This window comes from Chiloscyllium punctatum, chromosome 29 (genome assembly GCF_047496795.1).
Source record: "Chiloscyllium punctatum isolate Juve2018m chromosome 29, sChiPun1.3, whole genome shotgun sequence".
NCBI classification, from domain to species: domain Eukaryota; kingdom Metazoa; phylum Chordata; class Chondrichthyes; order Orectolobiformes; family Hemiscylliidae; genus Chiloscyllium; species Chiloscyllium punctatum.
The window spans coordinates 30,133,150-30,146,577 of record NC_092767.1 but is presented as its reverse complement, the minus strand read 5'-3'; the positions used below and the strand labels follow the sequence as shown (position 1 = coordinate 30,146,577).

Here is a 13,428-nt window from a genome sequence, read left to right as displayed (position 1 = left end):
TCTTCTTGACACTTTCCCAAGTTCACCATCAACGATTTTGGCTGAAGAAAAATACCTCACATATCGCATTACCCACTTTGCTCTCCAGCGAATCCAAAAACTGACAGCTCTTATCGGGGAACAGAATCAAAACTGAAAAGGCAGTACCATGATCAGACACACCGAAGCTGAAGTGCTGTCTGTGAGGCACTGTGAGTCGTCTCTGACATGAGCTGCTCGCACAAATAACAGCGAGGCAATTCCAAACCTACTGGAGATTTAGTGTGTTGCCAAGTCCCAGAAAGTGCTCAAGTATCATAAAACAAAACACAACAACGAACCATTAAAAGTGAACATTTCCAAGTATATCCGTGATTAAATTCGGCCATTAATGCACCGGTGCCCCCATCTGATCGAGAGAGCCAATCACCTTTCTCCCTCACCTGGACAGTAATGAAGGAAATGAAAGCATAGCAACGTTTCACATCGCGATTGCCCACCTTTTCGCCACAACATCAAAAAACGGCGAACAGATTCAATGCAGGATCTTCTTTCGAAATAACGGTGAAATAACTATGTCTATTCACTTTCAGAGTAAACAGGGAACAACGCAAGTTGTCTGGAATATGAATAACCAACATAGACTACTTTGGTCCCAGATTCTACTGATGCACAGACTTTCATATGAAAAGGTACCTTGGGTGATTGCCCTACACCCAGAAATCTTCTGGCTGCCTTCTGTTTGCCCTGTCAGATTAACCTTGTGCTGCTCTAATCGAATTTGTAGTTCTTGCCATTTGTCCGTATTGCTACGAGGGATAGCTGGTCGTGGAAACTCGTGAATGCCACACAAATTCTTTGCCAAAATTGGATAGTCCCACAACGTGATTCGCAGTGCACAAACTTTGCAACGAGTATATGCCACACGGCAAGTTAAAACGCACGCTTCCATTTATTAAAGTAAGTTTCTAGGAACTGACAGCCAGATTCCTCCTTACACTCGGAATTATGACAACACATAAACCAACAGCCTCTCTCAGAAACAAGTGACCAATGCCCATCTTGTGCCGGACAAACGTAGTTGACAAGATTGCACGCAGGGACTGCAAAGAAAACTATAGAGGAGAAGCAGACAGACGACTATCGAGCCGCATTCATGCAGTTCAGTTACCCTGTAAACCCCATGCACAGCTGTTCCTTGCAGGGACACACAGGGATCTGAGTGTCTCTGACTCCAGGACTTGGATCTCGGATTATATGACCGTCTGCAGCACTGGTTACTTCCTTGTGTGAGGTACCTCCCGATGGAACATATGTAACACACGATAGTTTATTGAGAAATACATCCAAAATAGTACCCAAGAGACGTATTTCTGTTGTGTTTCTCGTCCTGTTCCGGAAATGACATCCAGCATTGCACTTATTGTGTGCTTCCTGACGATTTGGTGCATGCTTCCGTGATCGCATTGTGTGCAGTAACCTTCGTTTTAGCTGCAATTACGTGTGTTTGAAACCCAGGATCACCAGCCTCTATTTTGTTTTCCTCTTCTCGTGCGCAATTGCAATACAGTAAACGATCAATTAATATTGGAAAATGACATACACAGGCGTGTGAAAAGCCCAGTTTCCGTGGCAATTATGCAATGGTTAGAGATTACTTTGATTCAGGAGATAAGGATGGAAAGTGTGTTTGGGTAGAGATGAGGAACATTGAGGAAAGAGGAAACCAGCCGGTGTGGCTGACAAGAACACTAACAGTAAACACAGTGTTAAAAAAAAGTAGAGGAAAAAAAACCGCCTGTGAATGATAAAAGAAGGCAAGAATTATGGGAGACATTCATTTCCCTTCTTCCTCTCCTGTTTGAATTGGAAGAAACGTTGAAGAAAAACAATCAAAAAGTCATATTTGCCCATCGAACAACGTGCGCTGTACCTTGGTCATTGATTACTGTAGATTAGAATACTTACAATGTGCAAACAGGCCCTTCGGCACAGCAACTCCACACCGACCCGCCCGAGACCAAATGCATTCCTCTCCTTTAACCCCGTCAATTTAGCACGGCGATTTCAACTAACCGGTACATTTTTGGACCGTGGGACAAAACCAGAGCAAGCGCACGCAGCCACGGGGACAACGGGCAAACTCCACACATTAAGTTCCTCGAGGCGGGAATTGACCCTGACTCTGTGGCATTGTGAAACAGCAGCGCTTACGATGGTGTCAGCGTGAGATGGGACTTATTTTCCTCTTTAATTGGGAAAAATCTCTGTCATTGTGAGCATCTGGAAAGATCGGTTCCTTCGCCAGAAAAAGAAATGAATATGTAATTAAACTTTGTTTGTTTCATGTAAGCGTGTCTCTTGGGCCAGTGGCGTAATGGATAACGCGTCTGACTTAGGATCAGAAGATTATAGGTTCGAGTCCTACCTGGCTCAATGGGGATGTCTGACTTTAACCGTGCCCCATGTTGACACTCCCCTCTGATGTCCTGCCGGGACGTCGCTTCTGTGCTTCCACATTTGAAACTTGCATCTGTCCTATTATCCATTCCAAATTCCAGCTCACCACAACGGAGACCTCTGTCGCTTCGGGGGTATCTTTCTGTGTGTCTCCCTTTGTGGGTGAAAATGAGCATAAGTTCTTCAAAAGAGTTACAAGTCGCTGTGCAAAGGTCACACATCTGCCCCATTATTGTGCCATTAAAGAACACAGGATAAAGTCATTGACATTTGCACTGGGAACATTAGAACACACGAGACTTTGGGCCAAAGTTGGAAACTGCGACTGGAATGATTGGCTCTCTGATTAGCCGCGATGCACACAGGTGGAATGGCCTTTTCCCACTTGGTAAATCTACGAAGACAAGTTGAAAATGTTCATAAAGTGTGTTTTATTTACACCAAATACGACAGTATCTATCGCCTTGTCTTGTTATTTACTTGTGAGGATTCGATACTCTCAGAACCGCGGCCCGGATCGTATTCCGGCTCATGGAATGCTGGGATTGTTCAGCTAACATGTCGGTGTCCCAGTACTTCTGCCGATTTCCCGATGCTAGCAGGTCATTGGTTTTGTCCAAAACATTATGAATGTTAACATAATACGAATAGCTGCAGTTGCTGGAAATCTGAGCCAAAAACGAAAATTGATTGCGGAACGCAGAAAGACTGGCAACAGAAACATCGACTTTCCTGCTCCTCGGATGCTGCTGTGCTTTTCCAAAATTTTCTGATCTAAAATCAGGTTTCCAGCAACTGCAGTCCTCACTTTTGCCTAGTTCCTTCAGTGTCGCTGGTTCCCAATTCAAGAACTCCATCTCTAGCGGTTTCATGTCTGTACCTCCATGCTGTCGAGTTGAAGAGTGAAGAAAAGTAACTCACCCCCTCCATCTCTGGGGTAATTAGGGGCTGAAAGTGAATCGTATCACATTGAAGTGTATCTACAAGCGACTTAATCTCTGTCTTTTATTGGGAACCATCTCTTTCATTGTAACCATCAGGAAAGACCATTTCGTTCGCTAAAAAGAGAAATGAATATGTCACTAACCTTTGTTTGTTTCATGGCCAAGAATACTCAGATCAATAGCTCCCTTGATGACCTCTGCTGGTCATGTTCGCAAAGAGGTCTAGCAAATTGCCAAGTGTGATTTTCCTTTCAATAAATAATGTTGAACCAATTTTGCTGCAAATATCTTGTCCTAACTTTGTGCTTTTCTTCTTTTACATTGGTGTCTCGCACCTTACAAATGACAGCAAAGGTATGAATGGAGATGGAAACATGTAACTCAAGTCAGCGGCAGCTTTCAATGAGATCACGGCTGATTTGGTCAATGCTCAGGGGGCGGTGCTGTCTGTAGTCATGGCCGAGTGGTTAAGGCGATGGATTAGAAATCCATTGGGGTTTCCCCACGTAGGTTCGAATCCTGCTGACGACGTTATGAACGCTTTCCTGCTGGAACTATTCAAAGTTCAGAAAGCCTGTTTTGCAAACCAGGCCTGTAATTTGATTAGACTTGAGAAACTCGAGTTCTTCATCAGAAATGCTCCACATTTAAAACATGATCTCTGTTTCTCTTTCCAGATACACTGCTCGACACATCGGGTTTCTGCAGTTGTTATTGAACGCCCTGAGCAGAAGTGCTGCTTTTCATGAGATTCCTTTCATCCCTTGTCCTCTGTTCTCTGACTCTGGTCATTGGCAACACTTCCTCCTGCTCGTCAGAGTGCTCATTCCCCACCGCTCCCTCTCCCATCATTACAAACGACCGCAGGAAATTGCCACTGAACCATCTTTGTTCCAAAGTGAAACTCACCAGCCTAGGAACTCTCTCCACCAAACGGGACTTCTCATCCCTGGACATGGTGCAAGCCAGAGGATTGTGAAGAGTTGCTGTGAAAATATTGTCAGTTGTCAGTTGGAAAAATGTTTAGGAAGCAAACCATATAATTTAGGCTCCAGCTTTGGAAATCTTGAGAAACCCTTTGGGAAATGGAATCATAGGAGATACAAGAAGTGTAAATTGTCAGTCCGAGTAGAGGAAGGGACATTGACTCTGATCTTCTCGGCACGGGAACTGATCTGAGACATTGAAAGAATTCTCGCTCCCGTACGCGAGGAATACAAACTTCATCTGGACTGTGGGATAATGAAAAACTCTGGAACACACAAGACAGTATCCAAATATTGACTGAGATCACTACAGTACGAGTACTATAGATGGGTCAGTTTTTGTCCACTGTGTGCGGGAGGGCTTCCTGACACAGTATGTAGACATGCCTTCAAGGGAAGAAGCCACTTTCGATTTAGTACTGGGTAACGAGCCTGGCCAGGTTTTAGATTTGGAAGTAGGTGAGCACTGTGGAGACAGCGATCACAATTCTCTCAGGTTTACTTTCGTGATGGAAAGGGATAGGTGTACTCCACGGAGCAAGAGTTTCAGCTGGTGGAAGGGAAATCACGATGCAATGAGGTAAGATTTAGGAATCGTAGAGTGGGGTAGGAAACTGTAGGGGGTGAGCACATTAAAAATGTGGAGGGTATTCAAGGAAAAGCTCCTGTGTGTCCTAGATAAGTATGTACCTGTCAGGGAGGGAGTAAGATATAGAACGCGTGATCCGTGCTTTACTAAGCTAGTGGAAACCCTGGTCAAGAAGAACAAGAAGTCTTATGTTAGGAGAAAACGTGAAAACTCAGTTCGAGCGCTCGAGGGTTCCAACGATATCAGGAAAGACCTAAAAAGAGAGCTGAGAAGAGCCAGGAGGAGACATGAGAAGTTGTTGGCAGATAGGATCAGGGTTAACCCTAAGGCTTTCCATAGGTATGTGAGCACTAAAAGAATGACGAGAGTTAAATTTGGGACAATCAAGGATAATAGTGGGAAGTCGTATGTGGAGTCAGTGGAGATAGAGGAAGCACTAAATAAATATTTTTCGACAGAGTTCGCTATAGATAATGAAAATGTTGGCGAGGAAGATAGAGAGATACTTGCGTCTAGACCAGAAGAGATTGAGGTTCACATGGAAGAGATATTAGAAATACTGCAGAGTGTGAAAATAGATAAGTCAGCTGGGCCGGACGGGATCTATCTGATGTTGTTCAGCAAATGCACGACAGGAAGGTACAAATCAAGCTGATGCTAACAACGGCTCGTTTTGAGCCGCTAATTTGCAGTGAAGTGGCGGCGCCAATAAAAGGTGTCACGCAGCTCGTCTAATTCCACATCCTGAGCTCGAAATGACCAGATGTCTCTCGCAGAGTTTCGGCAGGGTCTTGCTTAGACGACACCATGACAGGTTTTCAATGGAGTGGATCATGAATTCGCGTCGGGACTGCGAATAAAACGATGGAAACTTCCAGCAGAGAAGGAGGCGACCCCGAAGCAGGCAGCTGAGGACAAATGTTTGTGAAAGTCACTGCTTCACAAATTGGAAACTTCGAAGTGAAGCAGTGTTGGTGATTTTCTTCGCTGCTTGTTCACCTTTTTAATTCTGATTCCGTGAAAGTCAATGGCATTACATATCGACATTCTGCCAGCGGTGTGCGTGTCTGTTGGGCCAGTGGCGTAATGGATAACACGTCTGACTTCGGATCAGAAGATTGTAGGTTCGAGTCCTACCTGGCTCGAGGAGAATGTCTGACTTTAACCGTGCCCCACGTTGACGCTCCCCTTTGATGTCCTGCCGGGACGTCGCTTCTGTGCTTCCACATTTGAAACTTGCATCTGTCCTATTATCCATTTCAAATTCCAGCTCACCACAACGGAGACCTCTGTCGCTTTGGGGGTAACTTTCTGTGTGTCTCCCTTTGTGGGTGAAAATGAGCATAAGTTCCTCAAAAGAGTTACAAGTCGCTGTGCAAAGGTCACACATCTGCCCCATTATTGTGCCATTTAAGAACACAGGATAAAGTCATTGATATTTGCACTGGGAACATTAGAACACACGAAAATTTTGGGCCAAAGTTGGAAACTGCGACTGGAATGATTGGCTCTCTGATTAGCCGCGATGCACACAGGTGGAATGGCCTTTTCCCACTTTGTAAATCTACGAAGACAAGTTGAAAATGTTCATAAAGGGTGTTTTATTTACACCAAATACGACAGTATCTATCGCCTTGTCTTGTTATTTACTTGTGAGGATTCGATACTCTCAGAACCATGGCCCGGATCGTATTCCGGCTCATGGAATGCTGGGATTGTTCAGCTAACATGTCGGTGTCCCAGTACTTCTGCCGATTTTCCGATGCTAGCAGGTCATTGGTTTTGTCCTAAACATGATGAATGTTAACATAATACGAATAGCTGCAGTTGCTGGAAATCTGAGCCAAAACCGAAACTTGTTTGCGGAACGCAGAAAGACTGGCAACAGAAACATCGACTTTCCTGCTCCTCGGATGCTGCTGTGCTTTTCCAAAATTTTCTGATCTAAAATCAGGTTTCCAGCATCTGCAGTCCTCACTTTTGCCTAGTTCCTTCAGTGTCACTGGTTCCCAATTCAAGAACTCCATCTCTAGCGGTTTCATGTCTGTACCTCCATGCTGTCGAGTTGAAGAGTGAAGAAAAGTAACTCACCCCCTCCATCTCTGGGGTAATTAGGGGCTGAAAGTGAATCGTATCACATTGAAGTGTATCTACAAGTGACTTAATCTCTGTCTTTTATTGGGAACCATCTCTTTCATTGTAACCATCAGGAAAGACCATTTCGTTCGCTAAAAAGAGAAATGAATATGTCACTAACCTTTGTTTGTTTCATGGCCAAGAATACTCAGATCAATAGCTCCCTTGATTACCTCTGCTGGTCATGTTCGCAAAGAGGTCTAGCAAATTGCCAAGTGTGATTTTCCTTTCAATAAATAATGTTGAACCAATTTTGCTGCAAATATCTTGTCCTAACTTTGTGCTTTTCTTCTTTTACATTGGTGTCTCGCACCTTACAAATGACAGCAAACGTATGAATGGAGATGGAAACATGTAACTCAAGTCAGCGGCAGCTTTCAATGAGATCACGGCTGATTTGGTCAATGCTCAGCGGGCGGCGCCGTCTGTAGTCATTGCCGAATGGTTGAGGCGATGGATTAGAAATCCTTTGGGGTTTCCCCACGTAGGTTCGAATCCTGCTGACTACGTTATGAACGCTTTCCTGCTGGAACTATTCAAAGTCCAAAATGCCTGTTTTGCAAACCAGGCCTGTAATTTGATTAGACTTGAGAAACTCGAGTTCTTCATCAGAAATGCTCCACATTTAAAACATGATCTCTGTTTCTCTTTCCAGATACACTGCTCGACACATCGGGTTTCTGCAGTTGTTATTGAACGCCCTGAGCAGAAGTGCTCCTTTTCATTAGATTCCTTTCATCCCTTGTCCTCTGTTCTCTGACTCTGGTCATTGGCAACACTTCCTCCTGCTCGTCAGAGTGCTCATTCCCCACCGCTCCCTCTCCCATCATTACAAACGACCGCAGGAAATTGCCACTTAACCATCTTTGTTCCAAAGTGAAACTCACCAGCCTAGGAACTCTCTCCACCAAACGGGACTTCTCATCCCTGGACATGGTGCAAGCCAGAGGATTGAGAAGAGTTGCTGTGAAAATATTGTCAGTTGTCAGTTGGAAAAATGTTTAGGAAGCAAACCATATAATTTAGGCTCCAGCTTTGGAAATCTTGAGAAACCCTTTGGGAAATGGAATCATAGGAGATACAAGAAGTGTAAATTGTCAGTCCGAGTAGAGGAAGGGACATTGACTCTGATCTTCTCGGCACAGGAACTGATGTGAGACATTGAAAGAATTCTCGCTCCCGTACGCGAGGAATACAAACTTCATCTGGACTGTGGGATAATGAAAAACTCTGGAACACTCAAGACAGTATCCAAATATTGACTGAGATCACTACAGTACGAGTACTATAGATGGGTCAGTTTTTGTCCAGTGTGTGCGGGAGGGCTTCCTGACACAGTATGTAGACATGCCTTCAAGGGAAGAAGCCACTTTCGATTTAGTACTGGGTAACGAGCCTGGCCAGGTTTTAGATTTGGAAGGAGGTGAGCACTGTGGAGACAGCGATCACAATTCTCTCAGGTTTACTTTCGTGATGGAAAGGGATAGGTGTACTCCACGGAGCAAGAGTTTCAGCTGTTGGAAGGGAAATCACGATGCAATGAGGTAAGATTTAGGAAGCGTAGAGTGGGGTAGCAAACTGTAGGGGGTGAGCACATTAAAAATGTGGAGGGTATTCAAGGAAAAGCTCCTGTGTGTCCTAGATAAGTATGTACCTGTCAGGGAGGGAGTAAGATATAGAACGCGTGATCCGTGCTTTACTAAGCTAGTGGAAACCCTGGTCAAGAAGAACAAGAAGTCTTATGTTAGGAGAAAACGTGAAAACTCAGTTCGAGCGCTCGAGGGTTCCAACGATATCAGGAAAGACCTAAAAAGAGAGCTGAGAAGAGCCAGGAGGAGACATGAGAAGTTGTTGGCAGATAGGATCAGGGTTAACCCTAAGGCTTTCCATAGGTATGTGAGCACTAAAAGAATGACGAGAGTTAAATTTGGGACAATCAAGGATAATAGTGGGAAGTCGTATGTGGAGTCAGTGGAGATAGAGGAAGCACTAAATAAATATTTTTCGACAGAGTTCACTATAGATAATGAAAATGTTGGCGAGGAAGATAGAGAGATACTTGCGTCTAGACTAGAAGAGATTGAGGTTCACATGGAAGAGATATTAGAAATACTGCAGAGTGTGAAAATAGATAAGTCAGCTGGGCCGGACGGGATCTATCTGATGTTGTTCAGCAAATGCACGACAGGAAGGTACAAATCAAGCTGATGCTAACAACGGCTCGTTTTGAGCCGCTAATTTGCAGTGAAGTGGCGGCGCCAATAAAAGGTGTCACGCAGCTCGTCTAATTCCACATCCTGAGCTCGAAATGACCAGATGTCTCTCGCAGAGTTTCGGCAGGGTCTTGTTTCGACGACACCATGACACGTTTTCACTGGAGTGGTCATGAAATCGCGTCGGAACTGCGAATTAAACGATGGAAACTTCCAGCAGAGAAGGAGGCAACCCCGAAGCAGGCAACTGAGGACAAATGTTTCTCCTTTGCCAGTGAAAGTCACTGCTTCACAAATTGGAAACTTCGAAGTGAAGCAGTGTTGGTGATTTTCTTCGCTGCTTGTTCACCTTTTTAATTCTGATTCCGTGAAAGTCCATGACATTACATATCGACATTCTGCCAGCGGTGAGCGTGTCTGTTGGGCCAGTGGCGTAATGGATAACGCGTCTGACTTCGGATCAGAAGATTGTAGGTTCGTGTCCTACCTGGCTCGAGGGGAATGTCGGACTTTTACCGCGACCCACGTTGACGCTCCCCTGTGATGCCCTGCTGGGAAGTCGCTTCTGTGCTTCCACATTTGAAACTTGCATTTGTCCTATTATCCATTTCAAATTCCAGCTCACCACAACGGAGACCTCTGTCGCTTTGGGGGTATCTTTCTGTGTGTCTCCCTTTGTGGGTGAAAATGAGCATAAGTTCCTCAAAAGAGTTACAAGTCGCTGTGCAAAGGTCACACATCTGCCCCATTATTGTGCCATTTAAGAACACAGGATAAAGTCATTGACATTTGCACTGGGAACATTAGAACACACGAGACTTTGGGCCAAAGTTGGAAACTGCGACTGGAATGATTGGCTCTCTGATTAGCCGCGATGCACACAGGTGGAATGGCCTTTTCCCACTTTGTAAATCTACGAAGACAAGTTGAAAATGTTCATAAAGGGTGTTTTATTTACACCAAATACGACAGTATCTATCGCCTTGTCTTGTTATTTACTTGTGAGGATTCGATACTCTCAGAACCGTGGCCCGGATCGTATTCCGGCTCATGGAATGCTGGTATTGTTCAGCTAACATGTCGGTGTCCCAGTACTTCTGCCGATTTTCCGATGCTAGCAGGTCATTGGTTTTGTCCTAAACATGATGAATGTTAACATAATACAAATAGCTGCAGTTGCTGGAAATCTGAGCCAAAAACGAAAATTGTTTGCGGAACGCAGAAAGACTGGCAACAGAAAGATCGACTTTCCTGCTCCTCGGATGCTGCTGTGCTTTTCCAAAATTTTCTGATCTAAAATCAGGTTTCCAGCATCTGCAGTCCTCACTTTTGCCTAGTTCCTTCAGTGTCGCTGGTTCCCAATTCAAGAACTCCATCTCTAGCGGTTTCATGTCTGTACCTCCATGCTGTCGAGTTGAAGAGTGAAGAAAAGTAACTCACCCCCTCCACCTCTGGGGTAATTAGGGGCTGAAAGTGAATCGTATCACATTGAAGTGTATCTATAAGCGACTTAATCTCTGTCTTTTATTGGGAACCATCTCTTTCATTGTAACCATCAGGAAAGACCATTTCGTTCGCTAAAAAGAGAAATGAATATGTCACTAACCTTTGTTTGTTTCATGGCCAAGAATACTCAGATCAATAGCTCCCTTGATGACCTCTGCTGGTCATGTTCGCAAAGAGGTCTAGCAAATTGCCAAGTGTGATTTTCCTTTCAATAAATAATGTTGAATCAATTTTGCTGCAAATATCTTGTCCTACCTTTGTGCTTTTCTTCTTTTACATTGGTGTCTCGCACCTTACAAATGACAGCAAAGGTATGAATGGAGATGGAAACATGTAACTCAAGTCAGCGGCAGCTTTCAATGAGATCACGGCTGATTTGGTCAATGCTCAGCGGGCGGTGCTGTCTGTAGTCATGGCCGAGTGGTAAAGGCGATGGATTAGAAATCCATTGGGGTTTCCCCACGTAGGTTCGAATCCTGCTGACTACGTTATGAACGCTTTCCTGCTGGGACTATTCAAAGTTCAGAAAGCCTGTTTTGCAAACCAGGCCTGTAATTTGATTAGACTTGAGAAACTCGAGTTCTTCATCAGAAATGCTCCACATTTAAAACATGATCTCTGTTTCTCTTTCCAGATACACTGCTCGACACATCGGGTTTCTGCAGTTGTTATTGAACGCCCTGAGCGGAAGTGCTGCTTTTCATTAGATTCCTTTCATCCCTTGTCCTCTGTTCTCTGACTCTGGTCATTGGCAACACTTCCTCCTGCTCGTCAGAGTGCTCATTCCCCACCGCTCCCTCTCCCATCATTACAAACGACCGCAGGAAATTGCCACTTAACCATCTTTGTTCCAAAGTGAAACTCACCAGCCTAGGAACTCTCTCCACCAAACGGGACTTCTCATCCCTGGACTTGGTGCAAGCCAGAGGATTGTGAAGAGTTGCTGTGAAAATATTGTCAGTTGTCAGTTGGAAAAATGTTTAGGAAGCAAACCATATAATTTAGGCTCCAGCTTTGGAAATCTTGAGAAACCCTTTGGGAAATGGAATCATAGGAGATACAAGAAGTGTAAATTGTCAGTCCGAGTAGAGGAAGGGACATTGACTCTGATCTTCTCGGCACGGGAACTGATGTGAGACATTGAAAGAATTCTCGCTCCCGTACGCGAGGAATACAAACTTCATCTGGACTGTGGGATAATGAAAAACTCTGGAACACTCAAGACAGTATCCAAATATTGACTGAGATCACTACAGTACGAGTACTATAGATGGGTCAGTTTTTGTCCACTGTGTGCGGAAGGGCTTCCTGACACAGTATGTAGACATGCCTTCAAGGGAAGAAGCCACTTTCGATTTAGTACTGGGTAACGAGCCTGGCCAGGTTTTAGATTTGGAAGGAGGTGAGCACTGTGGAGACAGCGATCACAATTCTCTCAGGTTTACTTTCGTGATGGAAAGGGATAGGTGTACTCCACGGAGCAAGAGTTTCAGCTGGTGGAAGGGAAATCACGATGCAATGAGGTAAGATTTAGGAATCGTAGAGTGGGGTAGGAAACTGTAGGGGGTGAGCACATTAAAAATGTGAAGGTTATTCAAGGAAAAGCTCCTGTGTGTCCTAGATAAGTATGTACCTGTCAGAGAGGGAGTAAGATATAGAACGCGTGAGCCGTACTTTACTAAGGAAGTGGAAACCCTGGTCAAGAAGAACAAGAAGTCTTATGTTAGGAGAAAACGTGAAAACTCAGTTCGAGCGCTCGAGGGTTCCAACGATATCAGGAAAGACCTAAAAAGAGAGCTGAGAAGAGCCAGGAGGAGACATGAGAAGTTGTTGGCAGATAGGTTCAGGGTTAACCCTAAGGCTTTCCATAGGTATGTGAGCACTAAAAGAATGACGAGAGTTAAATTTGGGACAATCAAGGATAATAGTGGGAAGTCGTATGTGGAGTCAGTGGAGATAGAGGAAGCACTAAATAAATATTTTTCGACAGAGTTCGCTATAGATAATGAAAATGTTGGCGAGGAAGATAGAGAGATACTTGCGTCTAGACTAGAAGAGATTGAGGTTCACATGGAAGAGATATTAGAAATACTGCAGAGTGTGAAAATAGATAAGTCAGCTGGGCCGGACGGGATCTATCTGATGTTGTTCAGCAAATGCACGACAGGAAGGTACAAATCAAGTTGATGCTAACAACGGCTCGTTTTGAGCCGCTAATTTGCAGTGAAGTGGCGGCGACAATAAAAGATGTCACGCAGCTCGTCTAATTCCACATCCTGAGCTCGAAATGACCAGATGTCTCTCGCAGAGTTTCGGCAGGGTATTGCTTAGACGACACCATGACACGTTTTCACTGGAGTGGATCATGAAATCGCGTCGGGACTGCGAATAAAACGATGGAAACTTCCAGCAGAGAAGGAGGCGACCCTGAAGCAGGCAGCTGAGGACAAATGTTTCTCCTTTGCCAGTGAAAGGCACTGCTTCACAAATTGGAAACTTCGAAGTGAAGCAGTGTTGGTGATTTTCTTCGCTGCTTGTTCACCTTTTTAATTCTGATTCCGTGAAAGTCCATGGCATTATATATCGACATTCTGCCAGCGGTGAGCGCGCCTGTT

General features: G+C 44.6%; 6 non-coding genes across 6 annotated transcripts; all 6 read left to right on the top strand.

Annotated features, from left to right (window-relative positions):
• The first annotated feature begins 2,342 nt into the window (after positions 1–2,342).
• trnal-uag (transfer RNA leucine (anticodon UAG)) lies at positions 2,343–2,415 on the top strand. Its single transcript has one exon. It is a non-coding gene; the product is annotated as a tRNA-Leu (tRNA).
• A 1,417-nt stretch (positions 2,416–3,832) lies between these two features.
• trnas-aga (transfer RNA serine (anticodon AGA)) lies at positions 3,833–3,914 on the top strand. The gene has a single exon. It is a non-coding gene; the product is annotated as a tRNA-Ser (tRNA).
• Positions 3,915–6,030: 2,116 nt separating this feature from the next.
• trnar-ucg (transfer RNA arginine (anticodon UCG)) lies at positions 6,031–6,103 on the top strand. Its single transcript has one exon. It is a non-coding gene; the product is annotated as a tRNA-Arg (tRNA).
• Positions 6,104–7,521: 1,418 nt separating this feature from the next.
• trnas-aga (transfer RNA serine (anticodon AGA)) lies at positions 7,522–7,603 on the top strand. Its single transcript has one exon. It is a non-coding gene; the product is annotated as a tRNA-Ser (tRNA).
• A 2,126-nt stretch (positions 7,604–9,729) lies between these two features.
• Positions 9,730–9,802, top strand: trnar-ucg (transfer RNA arginine (anticodon UCG)). The gene has a single exon. It is a non-coding gene; the product is annotated as a tRNA-Arg (tRNA).
• A 1,417-nt stretch (positions 9,803–11,219) lies between these two features.
• trnas-aga (transfer RNA serine (anticodon AGA)) lies at positions 11,220–11,301 on the top strand. Its single transcript has one exon. It is a non-coding gene; the product is annotated as a tRNA-Ser (tRNA).
• Positions 11,302–13,428: the final 2,127 nt, after the last annotated feature.